This window comes from Canis lupus, chromosome 5, assembly GCF_048164855.1.
Source record: "Canis lupus baileyi chromosome 5, mCanLup2.hap1, whole genome shotgun sequence".
In the NCBI taxonomy this organism is placed as follows: Eukaryota; Metazoa; Chordata; class Mammalia; order Carnivora; family Canidae; genus Canis; species Canis lupus.
In genome coordinates, this window is record NC_132842.1 from 64867443 (window position 1) to 64893872 (window position 26430).

The following is a 26430-nucleotide window of genomic DNA, read 5'->3' on the forward strand; positions in this document are numbered from 1 at the left end:
ATTGTCCCTCTTCCCTCGACCCCTGGTAACCACCATTCTACTTTCCAACTCTACAAATTTGACCATTCTAGATACCTTGAATAAATGGCATCATACATCTTTTTGTGACTGGCTTACCTCACATCAACATCTTCAAGGTTCGTCAGCACCATAGCATGTGTCAGAATGTCATTCCCTTTTAAGGCTGAAAACTATTCTATTGTATGTATCTATCACATTCTGTTTGTCTGTTCATCTGTTGATGACTATTTGGGTTGTTTCCACCTTTTGGCTATTGTGAGTAATGCTGCTATGAACATGAGTGTACAAATATCTCTTTGAGACCCTGCTTTCGATTCTTTTGGGTGTATGCCCAGAAGTGGAATTGCTGGATCATATGGCGATTCTATGTTTAATTTTGAGGAACTACCCTAATGTTTTCCACAGCAGCTCGGCCATTTTACATCCCCATCAATAACACACAAGTGTTCCAACTTCTCTACATCATCACTCATGCTTGCTACTTTCTGTTTTTTTCAGAAATAGTCATCGTGATGGCGGTAGGATGGGATCTTATTGTGGGTTTGATTTGCATTTCATAACAATTAATGATTCCAAGCATCTTTCCATGAGCTTATTGGCCGTTTGCCTATCTTCTTTGGAGAAACTTTTATCCAAAGACTTTTAGTCCAGTCTTTTATTTTTTAACTGGGTCTTTGTGTTTTTGTTCTTGAATTGTAGGAATTCTTTATGTAATCTGGATCTGAGTTCCTTCACAACTATATATTTTACAATTTTTTTTCTGATTCTGTGGGTTTCCTTTTCACTCTGTTGATAATGTCTCTTGATGCACAGAAATTCTAAATTTTGATGAAGCCCAATTTATCTATTTTTTTCTTGTGGCCTGTGTTTTTGATATCGTATCAAAGAAATCATTGCCAAGTCCAACGTCCTTACACTTTTCCTCTATGCTGTCTTCTAAGAGTTTTATAATTTTTGTTCTTACACTGAGCAATTTGATCAATTTTGAATTAATTTTTGTATATGGCCTAACAGAAAAGTCCAGCTGTATTCTTTTGCATGTGGATATCCAGTTATCCATCACCATTTATTGAAAAGACAGTCTCTTTTCCATTGAATGGTATTGTCTTCCTTGCAGAAAATCCTCAGACCAGACATGTGAGGGTTTTTCTGGACTCTGTTCTCTTTTGCTGGTCTTACATGTCTGACTCTATGCCAGTGCCACACTGTGTTGCTTACTGTAGCTTTGTAGGAAGTTCCAAAATCAGAAAATTAATACCTCCAACTTTGTTTTGTTTCAAGATGTTTTGGTTACTCAGAGTCCCTGATATTCCATGTGAGTTTTAGGATGGAATCTTATGTTTCTCAAACGCATAGTTGGGATTTTGAATCAAATTGAATCAAATCTGGAGATTGCTTTGGGTAGTATTGTTGTCTTAACACTACTGAGTTTTCCAATCCACAAACACTGGATGTCTTCTCTTGATTTATGCCCTTAACTTCTTTCAGCAATATTTTGTAGTTTTCAGTGTGTACATCTTTTACCTCCTTGGTCAAATTTATTGAAGTATTTTCTTATTTTTGATTATAATGTAAATGGAGTTGTTTTCTCTTTTTTCAGATTTTATTTATTTGAGAGAAAGAGAGAGGGTAAGAGAGAGCATAAGCAGTGGGGAGTGGGAGAAGCAGGATCCCCTGCTGAATAGGGACCCCAATGCAGGACTTGATCCCAGGACCCTGAGATCATGACCTGAGCAGAAGGGAGATGCTTGACCAACTGAGCCACCCACATGCCCCTAGAATTGTTTTCTTAATTTCCTTTTTAGATTGATCACTGTTAGCATATGGAAAAAAAAACTGAATTTTCATGTTGATCTTGTATCCTACAATGTTGCTGAATTCAGTTATTAGCTCTAACAACTTCTTTATGGGATCTTTTTGGTTTTCTATATATAAGATCAGAGTATCTGTGAAATGATATCATTTTACTCTTCCTTTTTCAATTTGGGTATCTTGTATTTCTTTTTCTTGCATGACTGACCCGGCTAGAACTTTCAGTACATTGTTGAAAAGAAGGGGAAAAAGAGAATGTTTCTGTTTTGTTCCTGATTGAGAGGAAATGCTTTGGGTCTCTCACCAGTAAGTATGATGTTTGTTGTGGATTTTTCATACATGGCCTTTACTGGGTCGAGATGGTCTCCTTCCAGTCCTAGTTTGTTGAAGTGTTTTTATCGTGAGTGACTGTTGAATTGTGTCAACTGCTTTCTCTGCATCGATTGAGATGATCATATGTTTTTTTCCTGTATTCTGTTAACGTGGTGTAATACATCAATAATAGTCATCTGTTGAACCATACTTGCATTCCAGGAATAAATCCCACTGGGTCATGGTGTATAAGTGGTCATCCACGTTTCATACATTGATGAATTCTGTTTGTTAATATTTTTTGAAAATTTTTGCATCAGTATTCATAGGAATATTGATTTGAAGTCTTCTTTTCTTGTAGTGTCTTTGTCTTTGGCATACAGTTAATGCTGGCCTCATTGAATGAATTAGAAAGTGTTCTCTCCTCTTCCTATTTTTGTAAGAGTTTGAGAAGGATTGGTGTTAATTCAGTTTTTAGTGTTCGATAGGATTCACCGGTAAATCATTTGGTCCAGAACTTTCCTTTGTTGGAATATTGTTGTTTACTAATTCAATCTCCTCACTAGCTATAGGTCTACTCAGGCTCTGTATTCATGATTCAGGCTTGCAGGATTGTGATTTTTCTAGGAATTTGTGCATTTCATGCAGGTTATCTAATTTACTGGCATACAATTCTTCATCATACTCTCTTACTGTTATTTTTTCCTCATAAAATCAATAGTAATATGCTCACTTTCAATTATTTTAGTAATTTGAATCTTTCCTCTGTTTATAGAGTCAATCTAGCAAAAAGTTTGTCAATTTTATTGATCTTTTCAGAAACTAACTTTTGGGTTAGTTGGCTTTTTTTTATTGGCTTTTTTCTATTTTCTCTCATACAAGTATAACCACCTCAGTCCACTTTTGGTTACTGTTTGCATAGAATATCTTTTTCATAATTTCACTTTAGCCTAGTTATGTCTTTGGACCTAAAATGACTCTTTGGTAGAAAGCTTCTAGTTGTATTGTGTTTTTGCAACCATTCTGCCAACCTATGCCTTTTGATTGGGAAGATTAATCCATTTACATTTGAAGTGATTACTGATAAGAAAAGACTTACTTTTATCATTGTGTTATTTATTTCCTGTGTCTTATAGCTTTTTTTGTTCCTCATTTCTTTCATTACTGTCCTTTTTGTGTTTGCTGATTTTTTTGTAGTGGCACATTTTGATGCTTTTTTCACTTTCTCTTATGTATATTTTATAGTTTCTTTGTGGTTTTCATGGAGATTACATATAGTATCCCAAAATTATAGCAATCTATTTTTAATTTATATCATCTTAACTTCATAGCATACAAAAACTCTGCTCCTTTACAACTCTATCCCGGACTTATTTTATGTTATTGATGTCACACACAAATTATGTCTCTCTGTATTGTGTATCTGTTGGCATAGATTTTTTTTAATGCCTTGTCTTTTAAAAACTATAAAAATTAAAAAGTAGTCCCATAAACCAAAATTTCAATAATATTGGTTTTTATATTTGCCTGTGTGTTTACCTTTCCCAGAGATCCTTGTATCTTCATAAGGCTTTGAGATTAGCATCCTTTTATTTCAACCTGAAGGACTCCTTTTAGAATATCTTATAGTACAGCTCTTTCAATAATCACCCCCTCAGCTTTTGTTTACCTGGGAATGTCTTAATCTCCCTTTCATGTTTGAAGAACAATTTTACCAGATATAGAAGTCTTTGTTAGCAGGATTTTTTTTTTTTTTCCAATCAGCACATTAAATAGAACATCCCACTGCCTTCTGCTGAGTAATTGGCATAATCTTTTGAGGATCCCTTGTACAGGATGAGTCACTTTTCTCTTGTTTTTTTTCCAACATTCGCTCTTCATCCTTTTCTTTCAACAGTTTAATTATGTGTCTGAATATGTATCTCTCTGGGTTTATCTTACATGAAGTTCATTGAGCTTTTTCAACTTGTATTCTATTTTTTTACTCAAGCTTGGGAAGTTTTCAGCCACTATTTCTTCAGGAAAGTTCTCTTAGCCCTTTTCCTCTATCTTCACCTCCTGAGACTCCCCTAATGCACATATTGGTCCATTTTGTGACCTCTTATGCTCTATTCACTTCTCTTAATTCTTTATTCTTTTCTGCTCTTCAAACTCAATAATTTCAAATGTCATACTCTCCAGTTTGCTTTCATCCTGCTCCCTGCCTGGGTATGCTACTCAACCCTTTCGTAAATTTTTCAATTCAACTATTATAATTTTCAGCTCCAAAATCTCTGGTTTGGTTTTTATGGTTTGTTTTGTTTTTATGATTTCTTCTCTTTATTCATAATCTAATTTTGTCCATATATCATTTTCCTGATTTTCCTCACTATTTGTCTTTGTTGTCCTTTAGCTCTTTAAGAATATTTAAAGCAGGGGATCCCTGGGTGGCGCAGCGGTTTAGCGCCTGTCTTTGGCCCAGGGCGCGATCCTGGAGACCCGGCATCGAATCCCACATCGGGCTCCCGGTGCATGGAGCCTGTTCCTCCCTCTGCCTGTGTCTCTGCCTCCCTCTCTCTCTCTCTCTCTCTCTGTGTGTGACTATCATAAATAAATAAAAATTTTAAAAAAAAGAATATTTAAAGCAGTTCTTTTAAAGTCTTTGTCTAGTAAACCTAATGCCTTTCAGAAACTATTTCTACCACTTTACTTTCTCTGAATAGATCATGTTTTCCTTTCCATCGTGTGCCTTGTGATTTGTTATTGTTGTTGAAAATTGGCCATTTTTATCTAATTTTATTTATTGACTTACTTATTCTAGAGAAAGAAAGAGAGAGTGAGGGAGTGGGGCAGGAGAGGGCAAGAGAGAATTTTTTTTTAAAGATTTTATTTATTTATTCATGAGAGAGAGAGAGATTGAGAGTCAGAGACACAGGCAGAAGGAGAAGCAGGTTCCATGCAGGGAGCCCGACGTGGGACTCGATCCCAGCTCTCCAGGATCACGCCCTGGGCTGAAGGTGGCACTAAACTGCTGAGTTACCTGGGCTGCCCAGAAAGAGAGAATCTTAAGCAGGATCAACACTCAGCATGGAGCCTGATGCAGGGTCAATCTCACAACCCTGAGATCATGACCTGAGCCAAAATCAAGAGTCAGATGTTTAGGGGCACCTGGGTGACTCAGTGGTTGAGCATCTGTCTTTGGCTCAGGTTGTGATCCGGGGGGTCTGGTACTGAGTTCCGTGTCATGCTCCCCATGGGGAGCCTGCTTCTTGCTCTGCCTCTCTCTCTGAATAAATAAATAAAATCTTAAATTAACAAAGTCAGACATTTAACCAGTTGAGCTAGCCAGGTGGCCCCCCAAACTGACCATTTTTAAAAGGAGCTCTTGCTCCCTGTCTTTGCAGACTAAGTAGGGAAGTCCATAACTAATTAGCTAGGCATGCTCTGAGCCTGAAGAGAAAGCTTAGGGTCTTCTCAGATCTTTTCTGGGCATTAGTCTTTCTTGGGCCTGTGTACATTTTTGATTCTCCTGTCTACAGAGCTGCCTTTAAAAGCTTTAATTTCCCTTAGAATCTCTCACCAGCTTCTCCTGGGGGTCTTAAGTGGTCTATTGTATGTTTCTACTCATGATCTCTTGATCCAAATATCCATAGTCTTAGTTTCCCTCCAGCTTCCCCAAGTAGCATCCATTGCTTCTTCCCACCTGAGATCCATGTTAGGTGAAACAAAGATGAGTTCTTTGGCAGTCCCCAGATAGGTGAGAATGTTACCACTGAGGACGGCTCTGCTCTCTCCAATTTAAGGAAGGGAATTGGGAACTAAGTTGCTGTCTCCTTCATATCCAGACCACACTGCTCTTGAAGAAGGGATAGAGCAAGGGCAAGCAAAAATGCCACAGGCTTTCCTAATGTTGTGTGCGTGTTTTCTTCTTAATTGGGTATTTCTTTGATTGCTATAGATCTTTGATGATTTTCCAAAGCTCCCACAAGGTTATATTCGCAAGTCTGTGAGGGGTTTTTTGCTTGTTTTTTGTTTCTTTGTTTTTATGTCTCCAGAGAGAACAAGGACTTGGAGCTTCCTAGTCTACCTTTTTGCCTATGTCGTCTTCACAAGAAAGTTCTTGTGGATCAGCCTTTGCCGAAAAAAATCACAGACATCTCAGGAAGACACAGCCTTGAAAGACTGAATGAGTTTATTTAAACTTGGGCCTCAATAAAACATCTATGTAAATGAATGTTAGCAGGGCACCTGACTGGCTCAGTCAGTTAAGTGTGGGACTCTTGATTTCAGCACAGGTCATGATCTCAGGGTCAAGAGACCAAGCCCCATGTTGGACTCCATACTGGGCACAGAGCTTGCTTAAGATTCTCTCTCTCTCTCTCCCTCTGACCCTCCCCCTACTCACAATTGTATGTGCTCTTTCTCTAAAAATAAAATAAGATGAATGTTAGCACCAAAATCAAAGCAAAGAAGAGGGGCAAGGATAAGGCTCAAGAGGGATTGGTTTGTCTCAGGGAGCTGTTCAGTAGACCACTGAAGCATTTTTAAAATAGTTTTATTGAGCTTATGATTGACTCGTGACATTTTGACACATGTATCTACCTATGAAAGCAACACCACAATGAAGAAAACAAACATCCTTTGCATGCTAAAGTTTCCTCCTGGTCCTTTGAAATTCCTTCTATCTTTTTTCCATCCCACAACCCCCAGCATCCCCAGGCAACCACTGATCTGCTTTCTTTCATGATAGATTCACTTATATTTTCTAGAATGTCATATAAATAGACTCACACAGTATATATTCTTTCTGTCTTCCTTCACTCAGCACAATTATTTTGAGATTCATCTATGCTGTAGCATGTAATGATAATCATTCCTTTTTCTGGCTGAAAAGTGTAGTATTCCATTACACACAGATGCAACAATTTTTTATCTATCTATTGATAGATAGTTGGGTTGTATCAAGTTTTGAACTATTACAAATAAAGCTGCAATGAACACCATATAGACTTAAGCTTTCATTTCTCCTGGGCAAATAGGTAGGAGTGATCTGGCTAGACCATGTGATAGGTACTCATTTAACTTTTTAAGAAATTGCCAAATTATTTTCCAAAGTACTTATACCATTTTATGTTCCCCCCAACAGTGGAAGAGGATTCTAATTCCTCTAAATCCTCACTGACATTTTATATATTCAATCTTTTTAATTTTAGCCATTTTAATAAGTGTGTAATGGCACCTCATTGTGATTTTAACTTGCATTCCCAAATTACTAGTGATTTTGAGCAACTTCCTGTGTCTGATTTGCCTTCCACATTGTCTTCCCTGTGTCTGCTTTTGTTCTTTTTTATTATTATTTTTGAGGTTTTTTAAAGATTTATTTATTTATTTTAGAGAGAGAGAGAGAGCATGTGAGCAGGGGAAGGGGCAGAGGGAGAGGGAGAGAATCTCAAGCAGACTCCCTGCTGATTGAGCCTGATGTAGGACTTCATCTCACAACCCCAAGATCATGACCTGAGCTGAAACCAAGAGTTGAACACTCAACTGACTAAGCCACCCAGGTACCGCAGTTGTTGTCTTATTATTCTTATTATTGAGTTTTGAGGATATGTGAATGTATGAGTGTGTGTGTGTGTGTGTGTGTGTGTACTCTGGATACAAGTACTTTATCAGATATGCAATTTCCAAATCTTTTCTCCCACTGTGTATCTTCTCTTTTAATTTTCTCAGCAGTATCTTCTGAAGAGCCAAAGTCTTAAATTTTGGTAAAATCTTGTTTGTTATTTTATGAATCATGTTTTTTATGTCAAATCAAAGAAATCTTTGATGAACTTAAGGTCAAAAAAATTTCAACCTATTTTTTTTAGACATTTTATAATTTTACATTTTACATATAGATCTGGAATCATTTTGAGTTAATTTTTTCTTTTTTTCTTTTTTTTTTTTTTTAGGTTGTAAAGAATAGAGTTTTTTTGTTTGGGGTTGTTGTTTTTCTAGTTTGTATATGGCTGTTCAATTGTTCTACCACCATTTGTTGAAAAGACTATGCTTTCTCAACTGAATTGCTTTCCCATTTTTGTCAGAAGTCAATTGTCCACATATAGGTGGGTCTATTTTTGCACTCTCTAACCTGTTTCATTCACCTACTTTTCTATCTTACACCAAAACTGTTTCTCTTGATTACTGTAGCTTTTTAAAGGGGTCTTGGAATCAAGCAATGTCAGTCCTTTAGTTTGTTCTTTTGCATAGTTGTTTTGGGTAATCTAGGTCCTTTCCACTTCCACATGAATTTGAAAATCACTTTGTTTTTTCTACAAAATGAAAACCTGCTGGAGTTTTGATTGGGATTGCATTAATCTACCTAGAGATCTATATAAATCTACTTGAAATAAAGAATATTGAGACTTCTAACCCATGAATATAGTATATCTCCCCATTTATTTAGATCTTTTTAATTTCTTACAACAATGCTTTATAGTTTTCAGCATACAAGTCTTTTATCACACTGAAGTATTTTAAACAGGAAACTGGTGTGGTCTTCTCTAATTTCTAACGTGGGATTAAGGGACTGGAAGAAGATGAGAGTGGGAACATGAAGACCTTTGGAGACCGCAGCATAGTCTACACAAATGAAGATGGTGGTTTGAACCGGAATGGTAGCGATAATGACGGACAAAAGAGCTGATGTGAAATTACTTAGGTTGAATCATATGGAATTACCACTTTTCGTGTGTGTAGTTCAAAGGAGATATAATATTGGCAACTTCACCAGAAAAAAAAAAAAAATATTGGCAACTTCATATGGTTCAACGTAATATTTTGGAGATAAGTCAGGATTCAGGACTTGCTGTGTTGATTCGATGCAAGAACCAATGAAAAGGAAGAATCAGGGGTGAATCTCGGGTGCTTAGCTCCAACAAATGAAGAGATAATGGTGGCATGTCCTCAAAGTATAAACACTATAAGGAAGTGCTTGAGGAACCAGGCAGCCCCATTCTCTCTGACTTTTTCTTTATTCCCAGTTCTTTTTTCTTTCTCTCCATCATCTTTAGCTTTTTAGGGAACACAGTTATCACAGGGCTACATGTTTACTTTTAAACATGTGTTTTTCCCACCCAGCTCCCTGTCTGACACTTTAATGACTTCTGCTGGCTTAGCTTTCATGGGCATAGCATATAGAAAGAACATATTTCTGCGCACAGTTTGAGGTTCATGCATACTCCCTTGATTTTAATGCCATAGCAACATGCCCCCTTACTTTTTATTTCTCTGAGCCCGGCCCCTCATCTGGAAGGGTTCTGGGCCACATTTTCAAGCAATTTGGTGCCGATCATCGTGAGGCTCCTGCATTTATGAAGGGAAGGCTCGGAACGCATGCTTGAGTTTATACTCAAATTACTATCCTAAATGACTCCACGGGGGGTTTCTTTTAGGGGTCACTGAGAGCCAGAGTGGAATGTTTTTCCTTCTTCACTTTATCCCAGGCCTTGAGGCACAAGGACCATAAATGCAGGTAATGTGTTTTATAGCCAGATTCTCTAGGTTCATTTTTCCACCTCTCTCCCTTCCCCCAGTGATAGCCATGAAACTCACAAAGATGGCTGGAGACTTCTATTGTCCTACCCTATTCCTACAAAGACTAAAAGAGAATTGGGTGGCTGGGCAACATAGCAGGGTGTATTTGAGGAGCACGACCCTTCCTATCTGTGACTCAGCCAGACATGTGATTACTCTCAAGACCAACAGAGAGGTCCATATTGAAAAAGAGGTTCTCATAAGGTAGTAACCTCCCCATCACTGAAAGTATTCAAGCAGTGCACAGACAACTGCTTTACAAAGGTGTGATAATTGATGATTTATGCATCTGGCAAGTTGAATCATAAACGTTTACGTGTCCCTATAACATAGACATTTTTTTAGGCTAAGATATCCCTTCATTGTTTCAACAGATACTTATTGGACACCTACTGTGGGGCTGGGAACTAGACCCTGAGAATACAGCAGTGAACGAGGTGGACACGGACCCTGCCGTTAAGGAGCTTGCCATTTAGTGAGAGGGAAAATAATAAGGAATTTACAACGAGGTGATGAAAATAACTGGCTATCAGGTATGAGGCCAGGGTCTTTGTTGTCCTTCTACAGGGTTATCTCAAAAATGTTTTCTGACCCTAGTAGGGCAAACTCTACCAATTATGAAATGCAGGTCAGAAAGTCTGCATAAATTTCAGCTTACACGGCAGTCACCTACTGAAGTTGGAACAGCAGCCCAGACCTCTCCATCTCTAGGGCCTATATACTTAACTAAACCTCTAGTAAGATTCTTACAAGACCAAGTTAGTTCTCAGGTCCTGACGGCCCAGGCCTCCATGTGCCCTACCCCCACTCTCACCCTGAGAAAGGTAAACACTACAGGTTTGCTCACTCCCTCTCTACTCACTCAACATACTAGCCCTCGGAGGCTTTCAAATAAAAACTATCTCTATGCCTTATGCAATTAAGTTGGCCAGCCCCTAAAAAAATTATAATAACACGTCTTACTTAAAACTTGAGACTTGATACTGGCCAGAACGCCCATCGTCATTTGAACGTGAAGAGCAGAAAAAGGAAGGCAAGACACTCTGTGGAGGTTCTCCCGTGTGCGCAGCCCTAGAAGGGGGTGAGGGTTGGGAGGCCGGAATGTGGTACCCAACTAAAATTCAAGATGTGCTGTTTGCCCCCGAAGAACAGAAAATCTCATTGCAGAGATGCAGAGGCCATAAGTTGAGGGTAGGCAACAAAGAACCAAGAAAAAGACTAAGATGGCATCATGATTTTCAAATCCTGGGTCTTGCTGTGTGTCTTTGGACAAGTTCCTTGCCTCTCTGAGTTTCAAATTTTCATCTATAACAGTGCTGTCCAAGAGAACTTTCTGCCATGAAGAAAGTGCTCTACATCTGCCATGTCAACAGGGTGGGCATTAGCCATACATGCCTTTGAGCTTAGGAAATGTGCTGAGCATGACTGAGGACTGAATTTTTAATTTTATGTAATTTTCCATTATTTTAAGTGTAAATAGCTCCAGGAGACTAGGGGCTACCACTCTGGGAAGCATAGGTCTAAAGAGTTGTGACTTAAGAGGCTTTGTCTATTCCATATAATATGTGGAGAGAAATTTTCAGAAATGGACATTTTTGCCTCTGGAAAAAAAGTATTAGTGAAATACTTGGGCTCTGGAACCAGGGTCCTACATCCCAGGTTTAACATTTCTGGTTCTGAGGCTCTGGACAAATCCCTTTGCCTTTTGGTGACTCAGTGTCCTAAATGGGGATAATCACAGACCCTCCTCACCGGGTTGGTATGAGGACTAAATGAGGTAATAGATGGGACTGTCTTAGAACAGAGCCTGATACTTGGTAAATACTCATTAAATGTAGCTGGATTTTTTTGTTGTCATTATTTGTCATCATTTATTTTTATTTATTCTTTTTTTGTTGTCATTATTTGTCATCATTTATTTTTATTTATTTTTATTTATTCTTTTTAGAGAAAGTGTGTGTGCACACAGGAGGGTGGGGGAATACAGAAAGAAAGGGAGAGAGAGAATCCTAAGCAGACTCCATGCCCAGCAGGGAGCCCGATGCAGGGCTCGAACTCACAACCCTGAGATCATGACCTGAGCCAAAATCAGGAGTCAGATGCTTAACCAACTGAGCCACCCAGGAACCCCTATCATTATTATTAATGGCATTCAGCATTATTTAGCCTCTTGGAATCTCACCTAGACCCCCTAGCAACTCACTCTTCCCCAGGGAGGCATCAGGAGTAGCCGTACTCTCACTTTTAGTTGCCAAATCCAAAGGATGAAGACTGAGTCCAAAGTCTAAGCTCACCCTCTGGATACAAAGAACATTTCCCATTTTAACAAATACTGAGAGTCTCCTCCTTTCGAACACCTGAGAAGACATAAAGAGAGCTTAATATCTTTATGGCATTGGCCACCCCGGAGATATTTGCCACAGAGATTAAGATTGTTTTGGGGTTTCTAGATTAAATGTTAAGTACTAATCAACAAGATAATGATTAAGATGAGACATTTAGACATTTTTATCTGGGAGATTGTTTTTCTGGGTCGTGAACAAAATTCACATGGGCCTGACAAAGAACACAGCATTTCCTTCTTTTCCTTTCTTTACTCATTGCCAATGCATTCGAGAAAGGAAAAAAAAAATCCTTCCAGTATGGAAATCTGTTCTTAAATTGGTTTGGATTCAATTAAATTTAATGGTTACCATGGGATTTGAGTGTATGGGCAACTCCCCGTGGAGCCTTACTGATGTCACCAACTCAGTATGTGACCGTGGGCAAGCATTCTCTTCGTTGGGCTTCAGTTTCCCCTTGAATTCACCAGGGATTTGGGCTGGATTGGAGAGTGGGTCTTTAAAGATCTTTTCAGCTCTGAGAGGCTACGTTTCAATGATACTCTTTCTTTTCAAATTGACAATATGACAGGGTCATAAAGGATTCATCATTAAACAGCATTTCCACTCTCCAGGCCCAGAAATGCACGGATCAGGAATCAAAAACCTCAAATGCCTCCAGGAGCCAAGCAGGTCACAGAAATGAGTGAACTGGGCTGAATAAGAACTAAAGGGAACTGAGGAGCTCACACCCCGTCCCAAGGATGCCATTGCCCTATGTCCCTAGCTGATGTGACCACACGGGAATGTGGGCATATTTGGACAGATCTTCAATTTCCCAAGCAACACCAGAAGTCTGGATTTTTAAGTAAAACACCCAATTTTAAATGCTGGCTCAAACAAACAAACAAACAAACAAACAAAAACCCCTTTGTGGGCCAAGCTAAGAATATGTGTAGGATAACGTACATATGACTGCATCCTCACCTCTCCCATACCAGCTATAGATGATTGAACCAAAAGGGCTTGAGTCCAGGACAGAACTTGGAAGGTGATTTTCAAAAGAAATCTAGAGAGCAGGCCAGTTCTTTTCATCAGACTCTTTCTGCTAAAAAAATCAACACAATGACCTTTGACCAAAATCAGAAAAGTCCAACCCAGACCAAAAACCAGCAGCAAACAAGATTCCTGCTAATTTCAGGGAGTTGGCTCTCTCATGTCAAGAGTTGACTTTCAGAGATCTCTATTGAACTCTATCAAATTTCCAGGTAACTGGACCCAAAATTTCCTGGGTCATCTTGAATTCCTGGGCAGCAAAGCAATCAAGAAATTCCCATTGCTGAGTCATAGAATCATGGTCCCAGAATTGTTAGGAAACAAACACCCAAAGGAGTGTCTGATTCCCTTCAAAACCATCCTGGAAATGGTGGAAAACGGGACTGCTCTCACTCCCGACCATAGCAGCCTGTCTTCGACCTTTCTAGCATGCATCACAATGTACGTTTTTAAAATATCTGATGTTTTTTAGTTTATGGTCTCTGCCCTCCACCCCACTAAAATGGAAGCTCCATGAGAGCAGTCAGGGACCCTGCGTTCTTCACAGCAGCCAATTCCAAATACACACCGTGAAATAATAAATTAATGATCGATCATCAAAGTTATATTTCAGTGTCCCCGGAGACAGGGAGCTATTACTTCCCAAAGCAGACAATTATTTCTTTGGACACTCTTGCCAAATAGAAAACTTTTCTAAAATAGATCTGAATCTACATAATCTCTGTTAGCTCCAGTTTTATCTCTTGGCGTCGTACAAGCTAAGCTTATATTCTCTTCCAACTCACGGGTTCCTAGATATCTAAACACAGGTGTCATTTCTCTTTTAATCTTGCTTTTAATCCAGGCAATACTTGTACAGTTCTGCAGTTTGGTCTCTTAAAGGGGGATAATAAGTGTTGGGGTTAGAAAAGAGGTAGGAAGAGGATTGGAGGTCAGTAAACTAGAAGTCCTGAATACAGGGCATACTTGACAGTCTCCCTGGCACTCTTGTTTTCGATGTGCATTTTAAAGCCAGATGATCCAGTTTTTTTTAAATGTGCATTTCTTTTTTTTAAGATTTTTACTTATTTATTCATGAGAAACACACAGAGAGAGGCAGAGACACACACAGAGGGAGAAGCAGGCTCCCTGTGGGGAGCCCGATGTGGAACCCAGGATCACGACCTGAGCCAAAGGCAGACACTCAACCACTGAGCCACCTAGGTGTCCCTAAAATGTGCATTTCTCGGTCATATTTGGATATATACATTGAAAATAAGCCTATGTCTTTGGGCCCAGTCATATTTCCATGTGACTATAACAGAAGGATCTGTCAGTCATGCTATGAAAGAATTATCTTGAGACCTGCCAGCCTTGAAACTCTAGGATGCTGGGAAGAACATCAAGCACTGAGTTTCTAACAATGGTGGATGCTGGCCTTGAATGAGCCATACTTTTCTGGTGTCCTGGGGAAAATTAATCTTTATGAAAAATAAGGCTATGCTTCTGTTAACAGACTAAGCCTGCTAGTTATCTGATAGAGTCTGGATGGGAAGCAGATTGGGAGGCCCAGCCAAGGCTCTCCTGAGACCAGGACATCAAGCTCCATTCTTAGCTAGAACCCACATGCTACTCATGAAGACTTTGCCCTCAGAAGGTCCAGTGCCCTGGAAGGGGAAACTTTTAAAGCACCAGAAAGCCAGAGAAGAAGAAGAAGAAGGAGTAGATAGGGCACGATGTGTGATCAGTTGAACCTCCTTATGAAGGAGAATAAATACAAGAATATGTAGAGCTGGAGATTGTATGTGCCTGAAAATCAGGCAAAGTTGTTGTTTTTTTCTCTAAAATTATTTATTGATAAGAGAGAGTTGGATTATATTTAAATCTGCTTAGAGTCTCTCATGTTGTAAAAGGCTCTCTCAAATATTTTATTTTGAACAAACAGTACTATTTCAGGAAAACAAATTAGCCTGAAATAACCTCGGCCAGCTGGTTGGGGATGCGGAGAGAGGTCACCTGACAGAATCAATAAAGAAAGAGGGCAAAGACATTTGAAACAGATTTAGTCATTCTTCCTGAGGGTATGACTTTATAAGAACAAGTTTTGAATGTTGTTGCAAACAAGTTTTGAACCATTGGTTCAAAAAGCAATATAGTAAGTTATTGGTAGCAGAAGATTAGGAACAGGTCTTACGCATTGGGATAAAATTTCCAATGATAGCATCATTCAAAGATTTAAAAAGTAGAGAATCTAGACACAAAGACATTTCGTGTTGCTAAGAGGGTCAGTCCAACATGAAGATGCACCATCTATATACGCATCTTTTATAGAGCCCTCAAAATTTATGATGCAAAACCAGACAGAATTGAAGGAAAAATAGATATTTCTGTAATAATAGCCAAGGACTTAAATACCTCCCTTTATACAAGGGGTGGAACAATTAGACAGAAGATGAAGGAACTGGAATGCTATGACCCACTAGACCTCACAGATGTCTAATGGAATACTCCACCCGAAAACAACAGAATAATACACATTCTTCTCAAGTGATCTTAAAACATTCTGTGAGATGGGCCATATGTGTTAGACCATAACGCAAGGCGCAATGAATTTAAGAGGATGGAAATCCTACAAAATATATTTTCTAGCCATGATGGAATAAAATTAGTAACCAGTAATCAAAAGAAATTTGAAACATTTGTAAATCTGTGCAAACAACACTCTTAACTAAACAACGGGTCAACAAATAACTCACAAGAGAAACTGAAAAATACTTTGCGGCGAATAAAAATGAAAACGTAACATATCAAAGCTTATGGGATGGATTCAGTGAAAGCAGTGTTCAGAGGGGAAGTTATAGCTGTAAATGCCTATATTTAAAAAAGAAAGAAAGACATATTTTAAATCAGTAATTTAAACTTTCTCTTTGAGACACTAGAAAAAGAAAAGCAAACCCAAAGCCAGCAGAAAGAAAGAAATAATGAAGGTTAGAGTGGAAAAAAATTAAATAGAGAAGAGAAAAATCAGAGACAATCAGTGAAAAGAAAGATCGCTTCTTTGTAAAGGTCAACAAAATTAACAAACCTTTATTGAGAATGACCAAGAAAAAAAGTGAGAAGATTTCTTACTAAAACCAAGCAGGAAACAGGGGACGTCACTACTTACCTTACAGAGAAAGTGCTGTATCCATGCTTCTGTAGGTTTTAACAAACTGGTTCTAAAATACATATGAAAAGGCAAAGGAACTCAAAAAATCAAAAGAATTTTCAAGAAGAACCATGTTGGAGGACCACACTCCCTATCCTGTGAGGATCAGATTTCCTGGGTGGCCCTCTTGGATTCCCTCCAATCAGATCCCTCTGCATTCCTGCTGGAAACTGTGCAACACTTCAGCAGAGAACCCTTGTGATGTGCTTCTCAAAGATGCAGATGGCATCCTTTATTCTTACACCCCCAGGATCTAGTAGAATGCCCCAAACAGAGAAGATAGACGATAAATGTTATTTATTTTAATGGACAGATGAAGCATGGATGGATGGATGGATGGATGGATGGATGGATGGATGGATGGATAAAGGTTTTGGAATCCTTTACCTGTGTACACATGGGTGAGGCAGTGTGGTTTCTTAGGTGGTTTAAGACAGAAGAAACACTAAATCAGAAAACCAGGAGACTTCCAGTTCTGCCACGAACCCCCTATATGATTGTAATCAAATTACTTCCTCTTTTGATCCCCTGTTTCACCAGGAAAATGTGTGAGTTTTACTAGATGATTTCTAAATATCATCTAGATTTAGGTTCTATTATCCTAGGGGTAACCAGATTCTTCTAGCCATGTCCAGGACGTTTAGCATTTTATGGAATTAACCCTTTAAAAGCTAAATTTAGGGACACCTGGGTGGCTCAGCAGTTGAGCTCCTGCCTTTGGCTCAGAGCGTGATCTCAGATCCGGGATCGAGTCCCACATTGGTCTCCCTGCATGGAGCCTGCTTCTCCCTCTGCCTGTGTCTCTGCTTCTCTCTCTCTGTGTGTCTCTCATGAATAAATAAAGAAAATCTTTAAATCAATCAATCAATCAACAAATAAATAAAAATAAAAGCTAAATTTAACGGCGTACTGATTAAATGTTTCAAAGTGGTCATAGCAGCTGAGTACCTACAATACTCTATCTCTTTCAAAACTTTTTTGCACAACTCGAACTCAGTACCCTTCACACTGCTTTTATAGGAAATGTACATGGCCCTCAATCAGCGGTCACAACAGGTTCTTGGCATGGATAATTTGTCAGCCACAACAATGTCACTCTATAAATGCCCTAAATTCCATTTTCTGTTGCTGATGGAAAGGGCTATGCAATAGGACTTTATGGGGTGCCTGTGGCTTGACAGTCATGTGAGTGAAAGAAAAGGGCAAAGGTGGTCTCCTTTGATATTTAAAATCATTCCCCTGTAAAACCTGGACATTGTTTTTGATGTGCTTTAGCAAAAGAAAGAACTGCTCCGTCTTTTTTTTTTCTTTTTTTTGCCTCTTGGTTTTAAAGACAATCTAGTTCAAAATTATATTCTTTCTCAAAGATTTTCCTAACACAGGAAAAAAAAAAAAGCAAGCCCAGTCTAACTGCAGAATTTTAGCTCTTTTTAAATTGTGACCAAGACACCCACTCTATTTCTCATTCTGACTCCAACCACAAGAGATCTGAACAGGACTCAATTTTCACCATCCTTGTCTGGGCCAACATGGTGATTTAAATATAATATTTAGGCACAAACTCTTGCAATCACTTAATTATCCCACCTTTGCAGTAACCCTAGTCAGTTTTGTACTGAATATTTTCTGGAATGAAAAACTGGAGGACCTGAGCTCTCCTCATTTGACATCCTAAAAGAAAAAAAAAAAAAAAAAAGCACAATCCTTGTTAATAAAATAAAAAAGAGTCATCCTTTAGTGAAAAGAGTTGGCCAATTTCTTTTTTTTTTTTTTTTTTTAAGATTTTATTTCTTTGAAAGAGAGAGACAGGACAAGCAGGAGGTGGGGGCAGGGAGAGAGGGAGGAATACTCCCCTTGCTAAGCAGGGAGCCAGACTTGGGGCTCCATCCTAGGACCCCGGGATCACCAGAGCAGAAGGCAAGCACTTAACCAGCTCAGCCACCCAGGTGCTCCAACAGTTGGCCATTTTTCCACTAGAACTCATTGTTCTAGAAATGTTATTGTTAAAAACATCTAGAACTGGGGATCCCTGGGTGACTCAGTGGTTTGGCGCCTGCCTTTAGCCCAGGGCGCGATCCTGGAGTCCCGGGAGTGAGTCCCGCGTTGGGCTCCAGGCATGGAGCCTGCTTCCCCCTCTGCCTGTGTCTTTGCCTCTCTCTCTTTCTCTCTCTCTCTCTTTCTCTCTCTCTCTCTCTATCATAAATAAATAAATAAATAAATAAATAAATAAATAAATAAATCTTTTTAAAAAATGTAGAACTAGAATCTGCTTTTTATAAAGCATCAGTTTAGTGATTATGCAAAATGTTTTTCCCTTCAGTCACTATCAGAAATCCTTAAGCATTACTAAAAACACCTACAGGGACACCAGGGTGGCTCAGCAGTTGAGTGTCTGCCTTAGGCTCAGGTCGTGATCCCTGGGTCAGGGATTGAGTCCCTGCATCGGACTCCCTTCAGGGAGCCCACTTCTCCCTCTGCCTGTGTCTCTGCCTCTCCCTCTGTGTCTCTCATGAATATATAAATAAAATCTCTTTTTAAAAACCTACAATTTTTATGCAAAATTATGATTTTGGCTCACCATTTCCCTAGTTTGATTTCTCGCAGAGAAAGACCTCCATTAGGCTAAAATGGAGGGAGAAAAAAAAAGATGTCTTTCTCTGACTTTCAAGGGAGCTTACCAAGAGGCCATCAGAAATCAATGAAAATGCATTCATTGGAGGATACAGATCCATGAAAGAATGCCTCTGTGTGTATTTGGTTGGTGACTTTGGGATATATTTTCAGAATTTCAACTCCAGCATACATCTCATACTAGGGGGCTGAGAATTTAGCTGGAGAGCAAGGTGAGCTCCCCAGTGCCTTACATACACCAGCGCCCTCACTGCATGCCTGAGTACAAATTAAAGGAGGGGAATTTGAATGTCTGGCTTCCTGGGAAATGAAAAGTCACAGGGTTTCTTAGCACCATCAAGCCTTGATTGCCCAGATCCATGGAAAGGAACAGTGGCCCAGAACTCCAGGTGACACTGCCATTCCTTCCATAGAACCTTGGAGTACTTTACCTGTCCCGTGTTTTATTCGATCACCCTCTCTCTGTGACAGTCTCCTCCTCTGGGAGGAAATCATTTGTCAACCCTAAGGATGGATCCAAAAAAGAATCTTTTCAGTTTTGAGGAGTCGCCTACCAAACTCTGGATGCACCTTAGCGTGTTATAGGCATGGGCAAATGGTAACATGAATGAATTAAAAAATAAGACAAGTTGAGCCTGGTCTCAGCAGATTTGGGAGGCAGAGGGTAGAGAGGATGGGGCCTGGCCATACGCCTAACACTTCAGTCCCTCAGCAGTCATTTCAGTTCCCACCACAAGTCATCCTTCTATGCTTCCCAGTTAGGGAAAGGACACATTGATGGCATCCCTCATATTTATGCCATTGCTTCTCAAAAAGGTTCTGTAATTTCTTACCATCAGAACCCAAATACCATCCCAGTTTCATGATAGAAAAGATAATCCTAGCAGATAGGCAGATTCTGTACAAAAAAAAAAAACTTAATAAGAGAGGTGATAAATAGATACATAGATGATAGATGGATAGGTGGGTGGATGGTTGAATGGATAGATAGATGATAGATGGATAGATAGATGATACAAAATGGAAAGAAGGAAAACAGTAATAAAAAGAATTGAAGACTATGGTTTGCTGCCTAATGGGATTACAGAACATAAATCTTCTCCTATCTTGAGACTCTGTATTTCATCCTTGGCAAATTACGGAAGAACATATCCCTTCAATAAACTTTTAGTATACTCCACTATTTCTTTTTTTTTAATTTTTAATTTTATTTTATTTATTTATGGCAGACACACAGTGAGAGAGAGAGAGGCAGAGACACAGGCAGAGGGAGAAGCAGGCTCCATGCACTGGGAGCCCAACATGGGATTTGATCCTGGGTCTCCAGGATCGTGCCCTGGGCCAAAGGCAGGCGCTAAACCGCTGCGCCACCCAGGGATCCCTACTCCACTATTTCTAGAGTGAAATACCCCACAGGCTGTAGTCTGGCTTCATCGCTAGGAGAGCTCTTCAAAAATACACATTCCCAGGACCCACCCCGAAGATCTTAACTATAGGTTAAAGGCGAGACTACCTCCATCTTCTTCTCTGGGTAATTTTATTGATTTGGGTGGTCTGAGAACCTCTGCTATAGGGTCTGCAAAAGAAAACCAAGCCATAGGGACTTCTGTCCCAGAGAAATGGAAATATGGTCCACTTCCTATTCTAACTTCAATGCATCTGAGGGAATGCTGGAGAAGGACTGGGTTGGAAGCCAGCACTGAACCCAAGCTCAGCTACCTACTCACAGGGACAACTTGGCCAAGCCATTGAGAGTCTTCTCAAGTCTAAAATGAGGCTACCACCAATAGCATCTAATTCCATGGGGTAGTTGGATGGGTGGAATAAAACTACATATAAAGTACTTGGCACAGGCCCTAGGACCAATTATGAGAGTTTTTAAAATTTGGATTATGTTGTTGGTATTCTTTTGGGGTCAGGCCCCATTCAAGTGTTGTGAAAGACAACAGAGAGGGTGTAAGTTTAGTAACTGATTACTAGTCAAGGAAAATATAATAGTAATAATAATAGTAACAGTTGGGAGCTGCTCACTCTGTACCAGGCTCTGTGCTTGATAGATTTTAATTTAATTTAACTTTTTTCACAGGGGGGTGGAGAGGGGGTAGAGGGAGATAGAGAGAGAGAGAGAAAGAGAGAGAGAGAGAGAGAGAGAGAGAGAATCCCAAGGAAGCTCCACACCCAGCAGCACCCAACTCCAAGCTCCATCTCACCAACCTGAGATGATGACTTGAGCAGAAATGAAAAGTCAGACTCTTTACCAACTGAGCCACCCAGGCGCCTCTGTGCTATCAGTTCCAAACAGTAAGTTCCTCTTTCCAATGCTTTCATGGTGGCCCTTCCTGGGGACCAAACCGAGTGTTACCCGTGCTGAAGATAGTACTAAGAAACCAAGTAGGGACTTAGGCAAAACAGTGACTCTGGGCTTAGCTTACCTCTGTTTCCTTGGCTGGTCACCTTGGCCTGACTTCAGACACTTTTCCTTCTTAACCATGCTTGGGTCTTGTCCTCCCTCCCGGGAAAGGACTGATACACTCAGTTCTGGGGTGCTGTAAATGGCACATGGCCCCAAGAGAGATCGCCCCCCGTGGCCACTTGGAAATCTGCACATTTTCTGAGAACAAGAAGGCTTAAACCAAGGGGATTATCTCTGATTGAAGAACTGGGGATTTTCACAGATCAGATGGGATGGGCCACCAGATGTTGGCCCATCCACAGGAAGTGAGCACCTGCTGCCCCCAGAGGTACAGCACTCCCAGGAAGCCTTCTTATTAGTGCCTCTAGGCCATTTTGTAATGTAAACAACGAAGATGAAGCCAGTGGCTAGAGCTTAAAGAGCCCTTAAGGATCATAAAGTCCAGAATTCCCAAAGTACAGGATGCATATACAGGTATCCCCTGCTCTTCGAAAGCTCGAATTCACCACTTCACTTTTACAAAAGACTTACTTTAGTACCTGCTTTCAATACCTAAAAGAAATCTGAAGAGGATTTTTGCTTTTACGCCCCCCCCCCAAAAAAAAGGGCAAAAAATAAAAATTAGCATTCAGAGTTTGCTTCCCAAGAAGTGATCATAGAAGCAGTGTATACCCAGAGGAGCCAGAAGGGCCATGGCCAAGCTCCTTCCTGGAAACTCCAATCAGTGTCTCTTCATCTAGCCACCAGAGCTTTGAACTGTGTCTGTGAGCATCTGTGCTTTATCCTGATCTATTTTGTGCATCCCAGCAAGATGTGTCCTAAGGTTTCAGAAGAGCTTAAGAGAGGTTATTTGTTGGGTTTGCAGTCAAAAATGTTTCCATATAAATTAATAGTAATTGCTTCTTCGCTTTACTCGATTTCGGCTTAAGAAAGTTTTCATAGGAATGCTCTACTTTCAGATAGCAGGGACACCTGTAACACATGAGCCACAGTGATTGGCTGTACGAGCATATCGGGCCGTCACAAGACAACCTGTCAGCCCACATCCTGTCCCTCTGATGAGCTATAGAGAAAAAACAAGTCTCCAGGGGTCCTAGTGTGTCTTCTCTAACACTGGCCCATTACTGTTCTGAAGAACCACAGGTGGACCTGTGGCTCCGAACTCTTAGCAAGCCACAGCATTCGGTTAGAATTTAATAACAGATTTTTGTTTTATCTGCATCAAACTTATTTCTTATCCTACCTCCTATTTATGCCAACTGATTTTCCACCTGTGAAAGTGAATAAAGCTTCCTTTTCAAAAAAATGTTATTGAGCATGTAAATTTAGTGAGTCCATTAAAAGAAAAATATTGACAATATGACTAAGAATATGTGTTCATAGATCTGATAAAACTTGGAAAAACTGATAGACACACATTCTTTCATTCAGAAAACCCCCAGCAACCTAACCCAGCACTTTACTGATAGAGAGCCAAGGCTAGGGCCAAGGTCACTTGCTTGCTTGCGGGTAGCCAAATTCATGCTGAACATGCAGCCAACTCTAAGGCACGAGCAACTGAAGAAATATGATGTCTGGCTCTCGTCAAGCAGAATGATGGGACAGAAGAAGCAAAAGGCAAAGGCCCTCAAGGGTCTGAAATCTGATCAACAGTGAACCCGTGGTAGGAACCTGTCTGCAGGATTAATTCTGCTTCGGGAGGCAAAGTCCAGGGTATTAGCTCAGCTAAACCCTCAAGTTCAGGGCAGAAAATTTATCTATGGCTAAGATAGAAACATCTCAGGTCCAGTCTCCCTGACTCATTTGTTGGACTTTAGGAAACAACCTATGAATGTGTGAATGTGAACCAAAAGAGCCAATATGGGGCACCATTTTTTACCAGTAGAGATTCATGGCAGAAAGAATGACTAGACTGCCCTGGACCAATCTTAATAGTGACTCCACGTGGTAGAGATAAGCAATTGTGGTATTCCATTGATTACCTTATCAGGTCTCTTTGCTTGGTGTTTGGGCTAGAGTTGACCACCTGGGATTAAAGCATGCTTTCTCAATTTTGGCACAATGGACATTCAGAGCCAGATAATTCTTTATTGTAGGAGACTGTCATGAGCACTATAGGATGTGTGGAGGCATCTCTGGCCTCTACCCAGGAGATGCTGAGAGCAGCCCACTTCCCATCCCCCAGCAATGTCCAAAAATATCTGTAGACATTGGCCAATGACCTGAGGGGAAGGTGGGGCAGTGTTGTCCCTGGTTGAAAACCACTGGGCCAACATAATCCCAAGAGGCTCTTGGACAATTTAAAGAGCGCGTAGTGGAAGTGTCAAGAGGGAAATATTGTATACATCTTGGTTCCAGGAGATGCAGGAGCTCAAGAAACGAATTGGAAAAACAAGAGTTTATGCTACAGGACTCTCTGGATATAAGTATAAAAAGTCTGGCATCCAGCCGGTGCTCAATATTTTAATTTCTTTGCCATACTGCTGGTCTTTGCATGTCTATTTCTTTCATAAGCTTTAAAAAAAATAATCATGAAGGTGTATATGTTCATTTCAAAATCAGAAAGTGAAACCAGAGCAGGAAAATTGAGGGAAAATCTCTTAACTGGGTGATGGGCATTAAGGAGGGCACATGATGAGATGAGCACTGGTGTTATACTATATGTTGGCAAATTGAATTTAAATTTTTAAAAATCTTCTCTTATATAAAATACTATGAAAACAGGACTGTGGTGGGCATCATAGCTTCTTTGCTTTTGTCAGTATGGTATTCCTTCATCTGCATATAGTGCTCACTTTTTCTTTGGGAAAGAGACAGCTTAAGACACCACTTGGTCTTAGCCACAGGGTGAGAATAGAATAACCAAGGCGAATCAAAGAGTCTTTCCTGAGAGTTTGGCTCTTGAATAGAGGTGCATAGGAACAGGTGTTAGGAGTTTGGCCATGTGGTAGTTGCCCTCGAGAAATAGGTCATAATTGAGATCACTAGAGATGTTTTGCATCTGGCTGGTAGGCATCTCATAATTCCTTGTTCTTGCTCCTTTTTAATTAAGCACAGGCTACTATTGGCAACCAAAGGACCCACAATTAAGTCTTTGAAACTCAAAGAGTGACACAGATTGAACCAGCTGTAACAGGAGCTTTGGAAAATTAAATTCTATTCAACCAATCAGAAATATGTTAAGGTCAATGACATATACTGTGGAAGTAAAGTTATCAAGTCTCAAGGGAGCTTGATGTGGGGAGAGGCAGGTAGTATAGATGCAAAAGAAAAAAAATTAAATCAATATAGTCAGCACTGGACAACAAAGAGATGCATCCTATACAAAGAATCGCAAGGACATTATTCTACAATGGTTGAGTGTAGTCTGGTTCTTATATTAGGAGTGGAGTTTGTAAATTTATACAGAATTGTTGCATTGTACAAGAATTGACATCGTTCAAATCAAGCTAAGGAAGCTTGGTAGAGATAGAGAAGGAGAAAGAAAAAGAGAAATTGAAATAGGACAGGATGAGCCAGAAGTAGTGTGCAGTGTGATTCATGAATCATCCAGTGCCTGCCAGCCTCCAAGTCTTCATGCCCCACTCATGCCCCACACTGTATGAGCATCTTGCTCCAGTGTGACTTTATATTTTTCACACACAGCCCCAAAACTACTTAACCGTATGCTCAACTGATAGAGTGTGCTGTCTTCCAACACTGGAGGAAATTCTAAGAAGTTGGGATTTACTGAGAAAAGGTTAAAGAATAACTGAAATGTTTTGCTTTGAAACCCTTTGGTTTGGAGGAGTTTGGTTTTGCTTTGTCGGTTTTTTTTGTTTGTTTGTTTTATATTTTACAGTCAGGATCTATGTCAGTTATTCCTTATTTGTCCTGGTAGAATGGGGAGGGTTGATCTGTGCTCATGTCTTGTTACCATGCAATTCTGTATGCTCAAGGCTGCTTGAAAGAAGAGTGGATTCTCTGTCTTGGGCTCTTTCTCTGGCTTTGGAAGTGGGGAGTGGTAGTTTGCCAACTCCCTGGAAAACTTAGTTGATAGCAGACAGGGAGTCAGTAGATGGACATGGCTTCCTCGGCTTCCAGAAGCTTTCACTCTACATTGAGTGTTCTGCTCTGACTTCCCGAGTCCTCAGTGGGAGGGAGTCCCATGTATCTGTGGTGACGACTCCTCCTGTATTTGACTGGCTGCTCTTCCCTGTCCCGTTTATAAACCCTGTGCTCTCAAATTCTTCTCTTGGGATCTACTTCTGGAAGAACCCAAATCAAGACTCCTGGCATTTTTAACATCTATGCTTGTGACCTCACTGCTATGCTCCAAAAAAGGAGAGCTTAGTCATTTGTGAGAGTCAAAATCCAGCCAAGCATTGCCTACTGGGTCATCTTCTCAAATAGAAACCATAGATATGCTAACAGCCTATGGCTTTTTGAGGGCCTGCAAAATGTTTGCAACCCTAAACAAAAGGCACTGGCTCCCAAATATGAGAGAAATCTGTAAAATCAAATGTAATGTATGTTTGACTAAGTGTCTACAAAATGTAAAATGAGGTCAACTAGTCAACCACACCTCAAACAGGTTCGTGTGCAGTTACAGATGAATTATAATGAATGTGGGGATGTGGGTATTTTCAAGCTCATGATAAGTAAGGCAGAGCCGGAAAAGCATGCTCCTGGACGATGGACGTTTACCCATCCTGGGATTGAGACTGAAATCCTCATGCCCAACATGACACTCAGACTCTTCAAAACAGAGGCCAACATGTCTCTCCTGCTCACCCTGCCTCCCCCTGAGTTATAGATCACTATCTGCAGACAGAAATCTTTTCTGGGGAGAAGGTGTCACCAACGTTCAGAATCCAATATTTGCCCTGGCTTTGTTCTGCCTTCGCAGGAATCCATACTTTGAGGCAGTTCTGAGGGAGTCACAGTCTTCCCTGCCGGATTCTGACACTGCTGGCCCCTCCCCCACATTAGCTTGCTATCCAAATGTGACTCAGAAGCAGGCGAGGCTCAAGGGGATCAATGACAGCTCCAATCAAAGCCACCCAGATAGGCTGTGGCTGACCGCTCCTTGATATAAAAGGTGTTTTATTTCTCATCCCTTTATTTTTGTCACTGAAAGAATG

At 40.1% G+C, this 26430-nt stretch overlaps 1 long non-coding RNA gene across 5 annotated transcripts; it reads left to right on the forward strand.

Moving 5' to 3' along the window:
• Positions 1-26430, forward strand: LOC140633028 (uncharacterized). Of its 5 annotated transcripts, XR_012030663.1 has the most exons (5): positions 20-137; positions 7519-7685; positions 9558-9637; positions 10074-10232; positions 12613-12944. It is a non-coding gene; the product is annotated as an uncharacterized lncRNA (long non-coding RNA). The 5 variants fall into 5 exon arrangements; XR_012030664.1 differs by lacking the exon at positions 9558-9637; XR_012030666.1 differs by lacking the exons at positions 7519-7685; positions 9558-9637; positions 12613-12944 and adding an exon at positions 26196-26430 and having other exon boundaries at positions 1-137.